Consider the following 18,195-nt stretch of genomic DNA (forward strand, 5'->3'; position numbering starts at 1 on the left):
AGGTGAAAGTTGAAGGGGGACTTTGCAAGCCCTGACTTTCATTAGCCACTGGCACGATGTCGTTACATGTCAACCTTCCGTTTAGCCCCATTATTGGTTCTTGGCGCCAAACCCAAATTATTGTTTGTTCTCGGCACCCAACACATAATTTGGTGCAATTTGCAAAGCTTCCAGATAGCTAGTTTCATTCGTTACATCACTGAGAAATTTGGGCTAAGCTTCGCAATTTAGTGCAAGCCCAGCTGGAGGCAATTCCATTTTAAATTTAATTTGCCTGAGTGAAGATTATTAATTTGAGCACATGGCCCGGGTGCGTATAAAATCCTTTGCATTTTGCACAGCCATAAACTTGGCAAATAACTTAGTAATCAACGTCAACGGCTATTGCAGGATCATCAGCATTTTGCCAGGGCATTATAATTACATAAAGATGCGTCTTTTGTGGCTGTGCAAGTGTGTATGCCTCTGCTCTTTACACACGAATAAAAAAATAATAAAAACAGGACTCGGCAGTGAAAAGGCGCAGACAGCTTACCTTTTCCGCCTGTTTATGACAGCTTTCGCTCAGCACACACCAAGTGTAGGTATATACTCGTGTACTATATATATGCGGGGAAAAACACTTGCAAGTTTTACGATTTTCAAATGATGTACGTACAAATTCATAGAATTTTATATTTAACAGCGCCCAAAAGCAGGCTACTGTGTGTGTGTGTTTGTGTGTAACTCGTTTTTAGTTGTTTAGCCAGTTTTTCCGACAGTCTGTCTGTGGCAAACAGTCATTTTTCATTATTTGCCGTGCAGTTTTCTGCACACTCGCATTAATCAAACATGCCGAGCGGGAAAACTTGTGGAAATGTATTGCTGTTGTGTTGAAACGGTTGCTTTTGTTTGTGGGCAATTAAAAACTGTTGCTCAACCCATTTGTTGCTCGTGGATATGATTGTGTTTTAGAAACATATTATTATTTTCCGTTTATTCGGCCATCAACCAGCATGACAAGCTCATTATAATCGAATGTCGATGCCCCGAAAAAGTTTTTAATTTAGTTAGAAAAGAAAATAATACACAAAGTAAAAGCCATCATCATCATCATCGGCAGAAGACTTTTCCAGCTGGCTTGAAATTTATTCGTGTAGGAAAAACTTTTTCCTGCCTACTTTTCCGCACATTCACTCGCCCACTAAATGCAAATTTGTATAATTTGATTCTGTTACTTTTTCCCAGAAACCACGGGAAAAGCTACCTTTTTGTTCTGTTTTTATTTCCCCAAAGAAATTTCATTATTTTTCTTTATAGCCGCAAAAATTAATCAAGTAAAAACACAAGAGAGCGAAAAATGGATTTTAGAAATTTTTTCCTAAATGGCATATTTCCATTTCGCAACGAAATTCATGCGGAGCAGCCGGCGTTTATGGAATTTTATGTTCCATTTTATGGGGTCATCAAAAAGTGTGTTCAATTTCATAAATAGGGAAATAATTGCGCGGAAAGTGGATCACAGACGCAAAGGCGGGCGCAAAATCTTTGCTGATTATTGACACTAATTGGTCTTTGGGTTGAACAGCCAAGAAATTCAATTTAGGTACTAATTAAACGCGCCTACTTTATCAAGTTGAAAAATGCGTAAATTATGTTGGAAATTGAAGTCTGGCCTTTATTAGGAAAAGAAAATGCTTAATCATTTTCACCAAGAAAATGAGAGAATGAAAAGCAATAAGACTATAAGGAGATTAATAAGTCATAACATAATTTTGTGATAAATGGTAATCAAGTTGAAATGCTTGTAATAATTGATATGATCGTAATTGTTTGCCTCTTACCACAATATTTATACTTATTTCATGTCAAATGCATGTCTAATTACTCACCTTTGCTATAGTTACGCTGTCCTGCAAGTAAAGAAAAGAAACATTCTTGTTAATAAACTTTTTTCAGGCCAAGTTGGTTTTATTTTAATTAGCTAGAGAGCTCTACATTGCGAAGCAAGTTAGCCCCTTGGCTAATGCCTTTTAAGGGATCCTGAAAGTATAACATATATATGGCTCACCTTGACAACGCCTCAATTTCAATGGCATATGTCAAGCTTTTCAGCTGCATAACCTTTGGTAAACACTACCGCTCAAAAAGCCCCATGGAAAGTGCCATTGAGTGAGTGGGAAATTTGTAAAAGAAACATTAATTTCAATGACATACTAGCTACTACTAGAATTTGTTTGCTAAGGCTAGTGGGACTTGTGTTTAAACTAAAGATGAAAATGGCATGGAAAGAGTTTTTTTTATATTTAACTACGGAAGTGGAAAAGGATTTCGATGTTAGTTGAATGAAGAAATTACATTTGTAGCTGAATATACGAAAAGTTTTTAGGAAATATATTATTTTACGTTGTGTATATAAAATAAAGATACCAATTAAATTGTACAAAATCGAATTTAAAAAAAATTTTTTTATATTAAAGAATACATTCCATATTCATATTTTTATTACTTTAAACGGACTATCACTGACATTTGCAAACAAAAAATCCCTGCCATTTATCATTTTAAACGGCAGAACTAGCCAAGCGACTAACTGGCTGCCACTATTGTTAATCCCATTGTGGGCGTGGCATTCACTTGGCAACGCCGCCAGAGGGCGTGTTTTTATAAATGGCCTGCACTGAAACTAGAACCACACTAAAACATAGGGTCCAAATGGTTTGACAGCGACATTGACGCGTTATGAGTGAGCCCTTGGCCATAGTATCCAAGCGATGTGTTTAAAAGCCAGCGAAATGAAGGCCAAAAGAGGGCGTGGCTGGCTTTAAGGGTTTATGCTGACTCCCCTTAAGCTAAGGTTAGCTTCCAACACTGTTGGACAAAATGCAATTGGGTTTTAATGCAACTGCAAATGCAGCAAATATTTCATTAAAATTATATTAGGCATCAAAATGTTGCCGCTACGCAAACTATCGGTAGGCAGATGAAGTAAGGGAGTATAAATTTTATTGGACGCTGCACTGCGCTGGGGTAATTCAATTAGTAAGCCTGGATTCTGGCTCCGGATTCTGGGCCAAAAGCTCGAGGAGAGAATCAAGCGAAGCTGCGGAGAGTTAATCAGTTTTGCTAACTTCATTTGAGCAACTAAGGGCAGCAAACTTTTATGCAAAGTGGGTGGCGAACGTATTCTGCTGATGAAGTTGACTTAAAGCTTACTCCCTGCCAGGCAATTACACGCACTGCAATCCTTTACAAACTTTTCCACTACTACACGTACTTAGACGTGTAGGCTAGTGCTGCAAGATTAAGGTAGCTTAAACATTAAAAAAGCTAAAAAAAAATTGTGTATTTTTGGAAATTTTATCCTAGCAAAAATAAAAACGTTTTTGAGCTTTGTTGTTAGACTATTTTAATGCTAAGATAAATTAATAAATAAATAAATTATTTCAACTTTACAGTATATTAGTGTTTTCTTTTACGCAATATATTTTTGCATAAAGTGTTATTTACAACATGGAGGCAAAAGTTAGATAGATTTCTCGTCAAAATAAGTGAAATTCAAAATAAACTACAATATATGTTTTGTCAGGATTTTTCCTCTTTTAATACTTAAATACTTTGATTAATAAAATTGAGTTTAGTTTAAAAAAATTCTGATTTTAAACTGGCTATAAAACAGCTAAATTGCCAGCACATTTGCATTCATTCGACTGGCAAGCTAAAAGTTGGCTAGACAAATGTTGCACTTGCATTTCCTGCCTGGCCCGGAGGAGATTTATGGCCGGGACAAAAGAGGAATTAAAAGGCAAACTCTAAAGCACACATTAACCCACATTTCGATGGCGATTTATGGCTGGCAAAATGCTTTGGAAATTAATCCAACTGTAACGCATGCTCGATTAGATGTCACAGATATAGTACTCATAACTTATTTAGCTTGTCATTCGATTAATGAGCAACTTAATGTCGACTTGCAAATAATTGCTCTAGCAAATTTAATCTTTTACTGGCCTCAGACAATCGTAAGTCCATTTAAATGCAAATTCCGAATCAACATTGCAGCAGGTACTTGCAACTGAGCATTTTGAGTAACTTACTCACTGCCAATCAATTGCGGCTACTTGACCCCCAAAAAATTTGCCCATAAATCAGGACTCTCTGCAAAGTTTAAACAATTACAAAACAATTAAATTGTCACACCGAACATTGAAGACTAAACGAAGTCAAGGATAGAGGCGGAAGGAAAAGTGTGGCAGAAGGAAAAGCGTTTGGCTGTTTGGCTCCTCTCCGCTCGGCGATTTTCCTTTTTCCTCTTGGACATCCGACTGCTGCTCAGTCAACACGTTTCCGTTCTAACGTCCGTGCACTACCATAAATTTTTGTTATAAAAATGTAAAGAAATAATATATCTACTTTGGATAAAATCACACAACTGAGTATATAAAACAAAATAAAAAAATTGTTTGTCTAAGGACTAGACTATAAATTGTTTTTTTAAATAAATAAATGTACTAAAAAAAACTCTTTGAATATTTGCCTTAGTGTTGAAAATAACTGTAAATATACCACCCCAATTGCGTATTCAATAGTGATTAATTATCTTCAAAAACACTATTAATTTTAAGAACTACCCCTTGAAAGTATTTAATAGAAATTGAAATTTTTCCCTCAGTGAAGCCACTCCGCCCAAGGGAGGAAATGGAAAAAGTGCACAACTCGAGAACAATATAAACTTCATTGGGCGCCAAGGCCAAATCGAACTGGCCAGCTCAACGTCTGTTTCCATTATTTATTTGCAGCGAATTAAGCCCGACCCTCCAAATGAAAGCAACGAACAAACAGCGAAAGGAAAGGCGAACTAGCAGGGCAAGTCAAGTCGAGTGTCAGCATAAATGAAATTTCCCACCACAAACTTCCGGCGAACGGGGAAAAAGGGTGTTCGCTGGGCTCATCCCCGTTAACAATGCATGTGCATAACAAAGAGCAAATGTCGGACTGAACATTTCACGGTTTCACTTTCCATTTCCCTTTACCTTTCCTCTTTTCCCCTTGAAACTTGCACCTCGGACATCGACACACTTGGCTGGCGCCATTAAGGTACAACAAAATGTGCAGGTCAACTTGCATTTGCATCCGAACCCTGGTATTTCGCACAATTCAATTGCACAGTCATTTCCGGTTTTGGCTAACATCCCTGAAACGCCATTCAAGCTGACTTCGATTGGGGTTGCTCCCAGTGAGATGATTTTCTTTTTATTCGGGAACATAACGCGATCCAGTTAGGGGTATTTCCACATTTGGTAAATTGGTAAGCGAACAGGAAATGGCATAGATATGGACAGCATGGCAATTGAACAAATTGGCAACCGAATCAAATGGTTTCCTTTCAAATGTAAAATACATATTCCAGTTATGGTTTAAAGTGGGCTTATTATTTTCTAAAATGTGGTACTATTTGATTACAAGAATAACCATTTTACTTAAAAATTGTATTACCTAGTAAACGTTACGATCCTTAGTTAGTATTGAAAATGTTGAAGCCCAAAAGAGAAAAACATCCAAAGTGAGTCTAAGCGAACATAGGGAACTACAAAGCTAATTGAAAATAGACTTGCACTTAAAATTTTTCCCCTCATGCAATTTTCCTAATAACAACCACTTTCCAGCTGTCTCCCTGTTAATCACTGCATTTATTTCCCTTTCCCTCCGCCACCATTTTGTGGTCGCACACAAATGAGCCGCATCATTTCCGCTTTTTCCCCTTCGCTTTGTAGGTGTGCAAAATGCTTAAACATTCAGGGACTTCGCAGATAACAAAGTATAGTCAGGGTCTAAAAAAAAATGAAACAATTTGGCCAAGTTGTAGTGAAGCGTTACATTTGTGGGGTTCCGTTCGCTTGAGTTTCAGTCGTCTGGTTTTTGCCTTTTCTGCTGCTTTTGTGCTAACTTTTTTAATGAACTTGTTGATTTTGCGTGAGTACGTTGCTGTTATTGCTGATTTTGCTGTACTTGATGTACGGTTTTATACTTTTTTTTTGCTGCTGCTGCCGGTTGTCTGTCAAATGATTTGCTCAAAGGCGGCGGGATGTGCAGTGCGTGTAATTGACTTGTGAACTCGAGCATTTGGCACTCAATTAGCGACCACTGCACGCTCAACAATTGCAATACTTAATTTATGTGAAATTAAGTCAAGGTTTGTTTTAAATTGTCATCTTTTATTTTAAACAAATTATATGAATTAAAATTAATGTTTTTCCTATTCTAAAATTGCCTTTTTATGATATAACTTGAGGTAGATTTAATTTTTTTATTTTATTGTATTAATTTTATATTTTAGTTCAGAGTTATAAAGTTTTTTAATCTCTTTTTAAAACTTTAATATGAATAACTTTCTTTAAAATCCCAAAGTCTAGGTATTCCGTTACTGCTAACCATCTTTTTAAGCCCCACAATGCCATAGTACTTATTCAGACACTAACTCAGGCCTTGGCAAGCTTCTTGTTCGTTGTAAAATATACAACACACTTCTGGCTATTCATTTTTGGCAACACATGAAGCACTCTCACACATACCCTCACCCACGACGGCCTCCGACTGCATTATGAATAATTAATTAAAATTTAATTAAAACTGTCTAAGTTGGCACAGGGCTCCCCTCCGTCGTAAAAACTAATGCCGCCTGGGGGCTGCCAAGTCGGGCTAATAAATCAAGAGCGCGTTAACGAAACTGATATGCCATCTGGGCGAAAAATTGGAGCGGGTCGAGATGGAAGTCCCCTGATGAGGGTAAGCCAAAACTTGTACTCAGCCAGGCGTTGAAAGCGCAAGCGACTGGCAAACCGGCGTTGGAAAACTGAAAATGTAACAATTAATGTCATCAGCTTGCAATATCAACAACGGCAATGGGAACGGCAGTCAAATAAACAATGGCCACGAGTGGTTAACAATGCCAAACAACGTGGCCAACTACAAAATGGTCCAGTGGTCAGCCAGCATAGCCATAGATAAAGGGATATAGTGGGTGATATAGGGGGATGGATTTGCGGCATTTGTGCTTACATGTTGTTTGGCCAGGGTGGCAAGTGCAAGCTGCATAACTTGTTGACTTGTTCTGACTAATTGTCAAACGAGAGCGACTATCAGGACAAATAAAATCAAGCTAAATAAACCAAAAGAGTCAATTAACCTGGTGGATTTAACTATATTGTCGGCATAAAAAATAAATGAAGAAATAAATAAAAATTAAAATTATCTTTTAAAACAATATTTCAGTAAAAATTTTAAAGTTTCATAATTATTAAAAAATATTTTTTTACATACATTGGAGTTCTAAAAAACAACAATTATTGCACAGTTAAAATTTAATGCCTTAGTAAAAAGGCCAACCTTCTTTAAAATCCTTTTATTCCACAATAGCATCGAGGGCATATTTACGGCATTTCCACACACAATTAACTGACCTATCTTATTGTTTCTCAAGCATTCCAGAGGAGTCCCTAAATACCAGAGTTAAATGACCGAAAATGGTGCCACATTTTCTACGCATTTTGGTACACACGAGCAAACTAGCATAAAAACGTAGCTAACTCTCGGCACTAATTAAGTCAAAACCTTAGCATTTACCTTGGGGCAGGTGCTCGTGGAGCAAAAGGAGGGCGGAGTGCGGGGGGGCGGGGCAGAAGGATCCATCTTGGGGGCTCCGAGAAGGATGTGTATTAATAGGAAACCCTTGTTGCGAAGGCTTCGAGGCACATAAAAATGTCATATGTCAACTACAGGTTGCCTTGTCAGCACTCATTAAGCTCTTAACCTCATTCGTGCACACACACACACACAGACAGCCTCACTTGGCACTCTAACACAGACACACACACTTCATACACACAGCCTTGCAAAGTTAAACACACACATGGACACTCAGCATCCTGGACAAATGCAAGTGAGCGCTTTATTACCAATGTCGACACGGCCGAGCCTGTAGAAAGCAAAAACGGCAGGACAACGGCAGGAGCTTTCAGGACTCTCAGGAACCGGTTAAGCAGCCAGTTCATTGTCCTGTTTACTCCGACTTTAAGGCCCTGACTGGAGGGAAAAATTATGAATGTGCAGCTCTCGCGTAATTCGCTTTCTTCCGCTGCCTTTCAATTAACTCAACTCGCCCTGTTTTGGGCCCCTTTCGCATTTCCTTGGCCCGAATGAATGAAATCAAATTAATTACGAAGACGATGAGCTGATAGCAGTCCGTAGGAAGGATCCGCCGCTTCCTTATGCACATGCATGAAAATTTCTTTTCATAATTTATGTTCCTTCTTCCGCCTGCTCTTTGTGCCGCCTCGTCGTCTTCTCCATTTTCGCCTTTGCCATTCAGTTTAAGGCATTTCCCAGGCGAATCTTATCTGGCCTCCTTATCATTATCAACATCATCAGTTAGTAAGGCAATGTGCCAAGAATGTGGTAAGTACCCCAAATGGGGTATATTTGTTTTAGATACCATATGGTAAAACAAGAAAAATTAACAATAATTTTTATAACCTACAAACTTAATAACTTAGTTCGATGTTTTCCAACTGTGCAATAAGTCTTTCAGATTTCAAAAAGAGTGTACACTGGTAAAAAAAAATAATACATTTTACTGATATATTTTTTTGGTTATAACTAAACTTCCATTTAAAATCTTATGTTTTTCACTCAAACTTAAGTATTTTAATATTAAATAAAATAAGCCTGGTAATAAACATTATGATTAAACATTAATTTTATTTAAATTTTTCATTTAATATTACTAGTCCATTTTTATTAGTGTAGTTCTTTCACAAAAAGGACCAACAACACAATACTTTCTTGTTGATCAATTTGTCTAATATTCCATTTGAGCTCTCATATTTCGTTGCCCAGTTTTGTGCATATGTCTCCACATCGTTTTTATGGGAATGTGTGTATGCTCATAATTTGAGTTCTCCTCTGTTTGATTAAGGATGTTGAACACACCCCGAATCCACCCACCCACTCGGGGAAAATACATTGGCAGTCGTAGTTTTAGCTTGCAGTCATTTTGCTCTTTGATATTGGATTTCAGTTCGCATTTCTTTCATTCCACATATCGAATTTTCCGCCTTTGAGCCATGGTCAGCATATTGTGAAACAAGCTTCTATTGACCGTACACTTTCTTGCCAAGAGCCTTAGGCATTTTTGGGCCGAAGAATTGGCAGCCTTCACGAAAATATTTTCTCTGAATAAAACACAGCTACAACATTTTCAAAATAAAATTATGAAAACAGAATTATTTCCCCCGTTTGATGGTAAGATAAATACTACAAACTGAGTGCAACTGTCAAAGCATTGAAAGCATCTACCACGAATGTCAAAACAAGTTGGGAGCAATCAAATATTTGCCATCAAAACTTACCCTCTTTTGTGTGGGTTTATTGAACTTTCAACTCGGTCGTCTGTCTGCAATAGAGAGTTGGATATATATGATGATTAAAATGCATTAATCAAGTTGAATTAAGCGTATTAAATGTTGACAAAATCTTAATCAGGGACAAGTTAACTATCTACTTAATTAAGCAAGTAGCAATTCAATTAGTTCGTCGGACAATTTTGCGGCAAAAGTCACGTGGGAAAAGTATCTGGGTCAAATCTGTACACAGGTGTGCTAATAAAGACAAACATACATATTCAGGGAATTAGAGATGGGGTCATGGTGAGCCGCAAAATCAGAAATGTTAATTAAAATCACTGAGCGTTGAGCCTAGGCGACAGGCATGCTAAGCAGCCCAAAGTCAGTGGGGAATTCGTTACCACTAGGGGAAAACGGAGTGAAAGAGCCGCAAAATCCCTGACCACAACGGTGGAGGCAAGACAAATGTTGTAGATAGCAATCTGCCAGGGTTTATTAAATGTGGTGTAAAGGTGCCAAATTCAAACAAATTAATTTTAAAGAAGGCACTGGTTTTAAGGGAGTATTTATTGCCGACAAGTATTAATTGCTATCTAAATTAGTTTAAATTTAATTGCTCAATTTTTTGAAACGAAATGTATTGTACTACATTTTTTCATTTTCTTGTGTTTATAAGTTTCACAAAGTTTTTAGCACTTTGTATAACGAATTCTTTATGCAATAGTAAACTTTTTTCTTACTTTCTTTGCAATTTATTTTTAAATAATCGAAACAATTATCTAAGAGAGCAAACGATACGAAATTATTTTTCAACTTTGTTCAATACTTCAAAGTTGCAAATTTTGTGCCCGCTTGCCAAAATAAATACAGGACAAAGAGCCACAGGGACACAACAAAGTAAAATTGCATTTAAAATTCGTAATGGACGTACCGGAAATACAGAATTCCGATCAGGAAGCACGGGGGTCAGGAAATGAAGTGAAAAAATGCCGCAAAAAGAACGCAAAGCCAAAGCGAAAGCTCTCAGTTTGCACAAAAAAAGGAAATACGAAGGTTACAAAATAAACAAAAGAGCAGAAATAATATTTGTTCTTAAATAGTGCAGTGCAAAGGACGCGGAAAGAACGGGGCGCCCTTCCCTTTGGTCATAAGTTGAGTACAATAAATTTAATAAATTGTGGCCACGGCAACCCCATAGTCGAAACAATTTTTGTGATAAAACCCAAAAGCAGCGGCTAAGTTTCTTTAATTTCTTCACCGAGCTACTTGAGCCGATAGCTTTTAATTTCGTCTGGGCGAAAGTACTCGATGATTCGTCTTCTGGTCTCGGCAACACGACTCTCGCCAACGAGTTGCATTAAAGCGGATGCTAACTTTCATTAAAAGCCACTTAACCCGTGGCAGGACAACAGGGACGGCCCCGCTCACTCTCTCCACTTGGCCAACCACTTGACCCACATGACCCACTGGGCACAGCAACAAAAGCCGGCGATGGCACGTGGATACCCCCAATCTCGGGCCCCTGTGTCCAGGATCTCCCCGTGCAGGACTCCTGCCAGAGCTTAGAAGTGGGGGCGTGTCCTCCGGACGTGAGCAGGAGCGGGGGCGTGGGTGTGGCACTCCTGCACATCGTTAGTCATATTTTTTTATACCGAGCAGTGCAAACTTTTTTGGCAAGCACGAAGCCCGAAAGAGATATTTTTAATTAAATTAAATAACAGTGCGTACAAGGAGAGCGAATAAGGGGCGGCTTGTGGTTTTGGACGAAATGCAAAAGTCAAAAACTGCTGCATACTTATGTGGGCGAAAAGTTTCAGCCGGATTAGAGGTTTTAGTTTAAAATCTTTAAGGCAAAACGCCCTTGGAGACCCTCCCACAAAAAGTTGGTGCAAATATACATAACCACTTAAGGGATTACATCAACAAATTGAAAGGATCTTTTGTTAAAAAATATTCTCGCATTCCGAACTCTAATTTCCAAACAGTTAAAAACTTTTCCCGGCCAAAGTTTCATTCTCAGTCGATCAAGAATATATTTAATAGCCACAATGTCATGTGAGGGGCTTGCAAAAAACTGAAAACCGTTCACATATGAGGCACACATTGCGATTTTCAGAGTCAACGTTCGCTTATTTCTATTTCATTAGCTGCTATTTTCCTTTAATTTTTCGCCACCAAACAAACACACAATGAAAATCAGAAAAAAGCTGGCAAAGTTGAATAATGCCAACGTGTGGGGGGTACAAAAAAATTAAAGGAATAAATGCCAGTGTGTCAAGGGGCGAATGGGGGCACTGCAGACAAAACTGCAAAAGTTCGGCGATTCTTTCTCGGTTATTTTTGGCCCAACTGTTTTCTTTTAATGCCGAAGCGTGAAAACAAAACTTTTTCTTCCTCTCACTCGGCACTTTCAAGCCGCTGCGCTAATGGTCTGAAATCGAAATGGATTTTCGAGTTTTTGCAAATATGTTGTCGACTTAAAAAAACAAACAAAACCGAATGAGTTCGCCAAAAACATCATATGCATTATTAGCCAAAATGAGCAATCGATTTGATCGAATTGGACGTGTGGGATATTTAATGTTATCAGCTGTTAGAAGGAATAGCAGTGATTGCATTTAAGTTTTATGTATAATTTTACTGTAGTTTAAATTTTTATATTATATATTTGTATTAGCTTAAATGTTATCTTAGTGCACAATTAAAAAAAATACATTATTATAATTAAGGGTTCCTATCTGTTGTGTTTTACTTGATTGTAGAATGTTTTGTAAATAATACTTTTGCATATTTACACATTTGCCTTGTTTGTTTTTTTTAGCGAGCATATGTTCAGCAATAAATTAGGGGTGTTTAAATATATATGTAATTTATTCTGGCTTTAAACTATAACTATTTGAATTAGTAAGCTGCCAAGCAAATATGCAAATCGAATGGTAATCAGCGGCTTGTATTGAAATTAAATTTTGATACATGGTATCTATTACAGGAGTCGGAGGGAGTCATTCCGCAATCAATTTGCTTCTATGTTTGTGTGACCCAAATAGAAGTTTGCCCAAAATTCAGCGCTCAATTTCCGCAAACAAACAATCGAACAAAAGCCAGCACCAGCGAATGAATGGCACTGAACACCCGATAGTTTGTGAATTTACCACTTTCGGGGCAGGAATTGTGTAATGCAGTCTGACTTTTTAAAATTGACTTAATTAAAATTAGTTATTGAAAAGGTCCGACTGATACACGACAGCAGGGAAAAGATAACTTTTCGTACTTCTACGCCCCAGGCAATCCATCAAACTGCCTGTGCTGTGAATTCAATTTTACACAGTATAAAGTTCGAGGGTGCTAATATTTAGTGAGAACCCCTCGATCAATGGATTTGGTCTGCAGATAGACAGCTGAAGCCTTAAACAGAAATAGATTGCATATTTCAAGTCTTTCCAAAACGAATTCGGCCAAAATACGCTTTCCATAAATTTAATTTAATATTTTTGTCATTCTATGCAGATTTTTGCTTCCACTTCTCGTTGCCAACGAGAACGAGCCAAAATGTGCCCGGGTATTTGGGTCAGAAGCGCATTAGAAAGTGCTAGCTAACTGAAATGAATGCCTTCGATGCGATTTGCTCAACATAAATATTGTGTCAAAGTTAGTCTGCCGGTAAACAAACTTTTGTGGTCAACGGGCTAATCGATATTATATGGAACTCGAAGGAGTTAAAACTCATCCCAACTTGTGGTCCCCACATCAAATATATCGCAATCTTGGATTTTCGGTTTCCGCAGTGCCAACGATTTTCAAAATTAATTGAATTCGGTTCCTGGCAAACGCTGTTTTCCCTCTTTTTGGATTCCTTGGAAATTTAGCACTTGTGGTGAGTGCGGTCACCAAAGGAGTAAAAAAGAAACGCGACCAAAAATCTCTAAAAAATTGAATTTTTGAAGCGATGCCAAGGGCTCAAGGATGGAGATGCCGCAAAATGATAATGGCTTCGCAAATGTTTGGCACAGTAGTAATTAAAAAAGTTGAAATGACATTGGCTTAAGTCAGTTTGATACTCAGAAAAAAAAAGACTTTAGATAAGCAATCCATTTGTTTAAATAATTAAAAACTACATCATGTTGTTTTAAACACTATTAGTAAGCTTTATTTTTATGAATTATAGTTGATTGTTTAAATATCCTGCGTGCCTTGAATAAAGTTACCTAAAATTGTCTGTTTAATCTTAGTTTAAATTTGTAGATATGTCTAGACTACTGCACTTACTAATTCTCATTACGTTATGCCCCAGCTATATTGTCCTGGTCGAAATGTTCCTGCTACAGAGCTCTGCACTCGAGCACTTTGTCGGCTGCCTCATAAATCTTGAGTGAAAATTTTCGTTTTGACCATAAAAAATTAACAATGCTTAAAGGGGCAGGCAGGCAGGAGTTACGAGGCTGACTGTTGTGAGGTTTTGGCGTAAGCCAGGATTTCTGCGAGGGCTTGGTAGTGTCCCTGCTGCACTTCAGTCCCACAAGCACTGTTCCACACACAGACACATTTACACAAACACACTGCACCCGCACACTTCGGCAGCTATAAAGGTTTTGTGGTCCAGTTGGGCAGATTCGTTGGATGGCCTTCTACACGCCTCATCACCTTGAAGAGTGCACCGGAAATTAAATGTTAGAAAATCAAAAGCAAGTCTGCCACTCAGACATGTATACGGTTTCTGAAATTTAACACATCAAAAGTTCAATAAAAATTTGTAACAAATCACTAACATTTTTAAGAAAAAGCTTAGCTTGAAGAAATGTAAAAAAAATTATTATAATAATTATAGAAAAGGTCTTAAGTTATTTTTTGTTTCAATATTTTATCATTTATATTAAAATCAGAAGCCATATAATCAATTATGTTCGCACGTTTACAAAACGAAATGTTCCTTTGTACAGTATTTTATTCCAGTGTTGAATCGAAATTGAGTCCGATATTTGCGGTCACTTCTTCAGCTCTGCATTAAGGAAGCTGGAACATGCTATTTCCCTCTGCTCTTGTTTAATTTTATATGGCCTTGCCTTGGAGTGAATTGGATCCTGGGATCCTCTGCCTGTGACTGTCTTTCGGGCTGTCAGTCAGTCCATTGCCCGTAAGTGCATTGGGGAGTATCGCCTGCGCACTTCACATGATGTCCTTAATTGTGAATATGTGTTAATGTATTCCCCTTTGCAGGCTAGCATTTTATTTGGCCATTTTAAATACTCCCAATCTGGCTTTAAGCTCGGCAAAAGAGGGACGGGGTAAGAGATCCTTGTCCAACGTGACACTGAACACGTTTTAACGATGAGAAGCTTCTGGCCCCTGCCTTCATAACTTATGCTTAAAGATAAGCGGCGGCAGGCTCTTCGTCCTTCGCTCCCTATTTTCGTCCTTGCTGCTGCCCCGCACTTTGTGGGTCCCCTGTTTTTTTTTTCGGTGGTTCTTGAGAGGAATTTTTGGGTTTAGGGTTGGGGTTCCCCCTTATTATGCTGCTGGCCATTTAAGCAAATTATAAATTTTCATAATTTCGTATTGTAATTGCTTAAAGCTCAAACGAAATTAAAAGTGGCAAGTTCTTGGAGGAAGAACGTTAATGGCAAATTAATAATGCAACTAAAGAAGCCTTACTTTGAAAGTTATATTAAGTAGCGCATTTTTATTTCGTTTAAGTGTATTTATTTATCACTTTATTTTTCTCTGTACTCAACCATTCAGTTTTAAATCGCTTAAAAGGGAATTTGTTTGTTTTGTAAAACAACAATATTTTAGGCAATTTCCCATCAATTTGGGCCTAAGCTTCTTGGCAAACCGCATCAAAGAAATAGCTGTTCGGTGGCAAAAGCCTGCTGCTCGATAACCACAATAGGGGCTCCACACATCCCGACCGAGCTTTATTTATATTTAATTGTGCTGACCACATTGTTGGCACGTAACACCTCAAATTGTAATTATTTCCTTGATGGACTCGGCCACTCAATGCACGTCCCATTAATTATGAAAATATTGCCCAAACACTTCTGGGCGAAAAGATGCTTTTCTCGCTACCTTTCACTTTCGCTCTTAAATTTTCCCACTCTTTCCATCTCTCTCTGCCCCTCAGCACTGTACACAAACACCACCAGAAGCTGGTTTTTTCTCTTGCCAGCACTTACATTAAGTTTAAAGTATTTACCACAATATTTTCGCTACACTTGCCTCAAATTGTATTTTCAGTTCGCCATTTGTTACAATGCGCACATCAAGTATTTCTGCCAGGGTGTTTGTGTGTGTGCTTTATAAAATATATTGTGTTTTTTGAGTTTTCGTCTGGGGCTACAAAACTCTGCTCTCCGTTGTTGTTTGCGGCGGCTGCCTTGCCTCCTTTGTGGCCTTCTACTTGTTATTTCGAAAACGTGTTTGTGGGATTTTACGGCAGCCAAAGTGTGATTTCGACCGGACTCAACAGTAGGTAAAAGTGTATTAGCCCTTTATTTGCTATGAATGAATTAAAGGTGTATTGCTGAAGCTTGGACATATGAAATGTAAGGTATGCTATAAAAAAATATTAATTAATACTTCAAATACAATATATTTTTATAAGATTTTAAATGTATGAAGCACTCTTACAAATTTAACATAAACTGTCGATTCTCTTTTAAAGTCATCTCCAATTCGATCTCTATAATTTGCTACCTTTTTATCGTTTTCAGCCAAAGTGCATGTAATATTTACTGAACCAAATGAAGGACATAAAAAATCCTTGCCAAATTTAGCACGGGGCAAACCAAGAAACTGAAATTGAATAACTTGCTGGATGGTTAGTGGGTGAGAGATGTCTTAATGAAAATTAGGCAGCCAGACGATATTGTTCGTGGGCCAACTGGCAAACTGATTCGGGCTGACTTCTTAAGACGCCAGGACACGTAGGCAGCGGCAGCCGCAGGACATTTACGGCAGTTAAATTTCTGGCCACCGCCGAATAGACCCCAAAAACGTGCAATTATTCAAAGTACCGAAAGAGTTTTCGCATTAAACGTGTAACTTTTCAGGACGCAAATGCGGAATGGGAACCGGGGAAATTGTTCATAAGTTGGAGACAACTTTCGTTTAACTTCTTGCGGCTGAAACGCGGCAAAGGAAACATTTTCATTTTCATTCCAGTCGGCATCTAATTTATCGCCGCAATTTGCCTAGCGCGTCTTGTCTGCCGTTGTTGCTGCATATTAATTCAACATAAACGGCTCACAACCATCGCCAAATTGCCCCCAAAATGATTACACGACGCTACGCCCTGTTGTCGTACAATATCCTTGCTGGCTTTCTGACGATGTCGTGGCTTTGGCAACGCGCCGCTGAGGATCAACATCAAATTACCCTAATCAAATTGTCATTACGCATATATTAAGTAAATGAGTGCGTGAATTTAAATCAAATTATCAGGCGGCAGCAACTGGCTGACATTCAATTTACATGTGATTTTCGACGAGTAAATTTTTTACGAGCCCCTCAAATAGGAAAAGTTAATGCGCTAGGGACTTCTCATTTAACTTCAATTCGCAACTGCAAACTGAAATTGCATATAAAATGTTAATTCTCCTTAATTTTCTAGTAGTAAAAGGCTTTTTATAGGTGAAATGGTAGCAGGTCAAAATTTTAAAAGCGTTTGCAAAACTATAAAATATTTAAGATCAAACTGAAGTAATTTATATTTTAGTGATGTTAAAATTCCTTTAATTTCCATTCGAGTATGGTTTGTAATTAAGTTTGAATAATTTTTCTTATGCTCCCCAATTTATAAACGTTTATATACAGCAACTGAAAAACTTTATCTTTCCTGTCATGGATTCAAGAATAAAGTTTATACAACCCAAGAGCAATGTATTTATGGCAAGTTAATTATTTTTCCTGGCACAGTTGCTCGCTCCACACTTCACTCAAACACGTGCTGAAATATATCCTTTTCTGCCAGTGAGAAGTTCCGCAAAACAAAACCCAGTTTTGTTGAGTACTGCAAATTAATCAGGAACGGGTTAACCGCTTGGCTGTTGAGGCGCTTAAAGGCTTCCTCCCACTGAGATGCTAGCCAAACAAAATAAAGCTTAGTTAGCAAGCAGTTTAGAAAAGTTGCGAGCGAAAAAATAAGTAAATATAGAACGGAGCGTATAAAACTACTAACAAGACATAAATGGACGAAGAATAAGCAAGGATAACTGAAAACTTCGGTCTGTGGAAAAGGGAGCATAGTGAAATAGCACATGCGGAGAACAAAGTTGTCGGAAAACACCTCAAAAATCGTGGGTATGGGGTGAACTTTCCTCTGAACTGAAGCTGAACTTTTATTTGTTTGACTCGTGAGCAACAAACTTTGCCTCCATGCTCCTGCCACCAGTTCAACTAGTCTGTTGTTTCCCCCTCAATTTTATAGCTGCAAAACGTCGGCAGTCAGTGATGCTAAGGTTTAGTTTAAATAGGTGTGTCTTAAAATAACTATAGTTGGTATTAGAGTAAAGTTTAAAGTTTAATTTTTATACCAAAGAGTCTTAAAGTGTAGTTTAAGGTCTTATTTTTAAAAAAATTAAGGCGACTCCTTCATAAATTAAATTTTTTCATTAATGTAACTAAATTGCAGTGTCAAGTTTTTAAATCTTAACAAACTTCTTCAGAATAATTTATTTTATTGTTTACTACTTCCTTTAAATAACAACATAAAATACCATTTTTAAAGCTAGACTAGGCTATAAAACCGCCAAGTTGGCAAAACTAAACACAAGGCAACCCCAAGTGGAATTAAAACGAGCAGAAGAATAGCTCGCCA

The 18,195-nt window shown here is 37.8% G+C and overlaps 1 protein-coding gene across 4 annotated transcripts in view; it reads right to left on the reverse strand.

Annotated features, from left to right (window-relative positions):
• Nucleotides 1–18,195, reverse strand: part of LOC128261928 (insulin-like growth factor-binding protein complex acid labile subunit) — a 52,033-nt gene that overhangs the window by 27,541 nt on the left and 6,297 nt on the right. For 2 of the 4 annotated variants that reach the window (XM_052995874.1, XM_052995875.1), the window contains exons 2-3: nucleotides 9,387–9,430; nucleotides 1,872–1,892 (exon numbers count right to left, since the gene is read on the reverse strand). The exons of 1 other annotated variant lie outside the window; for it this stretch is intronic. The gene's annotated coding sequence lies outside the window, so the exon portion shown is untranslated. The remainder of the gene's footprint in view (nucleotides 1–1,871; nucleotides 1,893–9,386; nucleotides 9,431–18,195) is intronic. One more of the 4 variants, XM_052995876.1, reaches the window with a different exon arrangement.

This window comes from Drosophila gunungcola, unplaced genomic scaffold, assembly GCF_025200985.1.
Source record: "Drosophila gunungcola strain Sukarami unplaced genomic scaffold, Dgunungcola_SK_2 000001F, whole genome shotgun sequence".
Lineage (NCBI taxonomy): Eukaryota > Metazoa > Arthropoda > Insecta > Diptera > Drosophilidae > Drosophila > Drosophila gunungcola.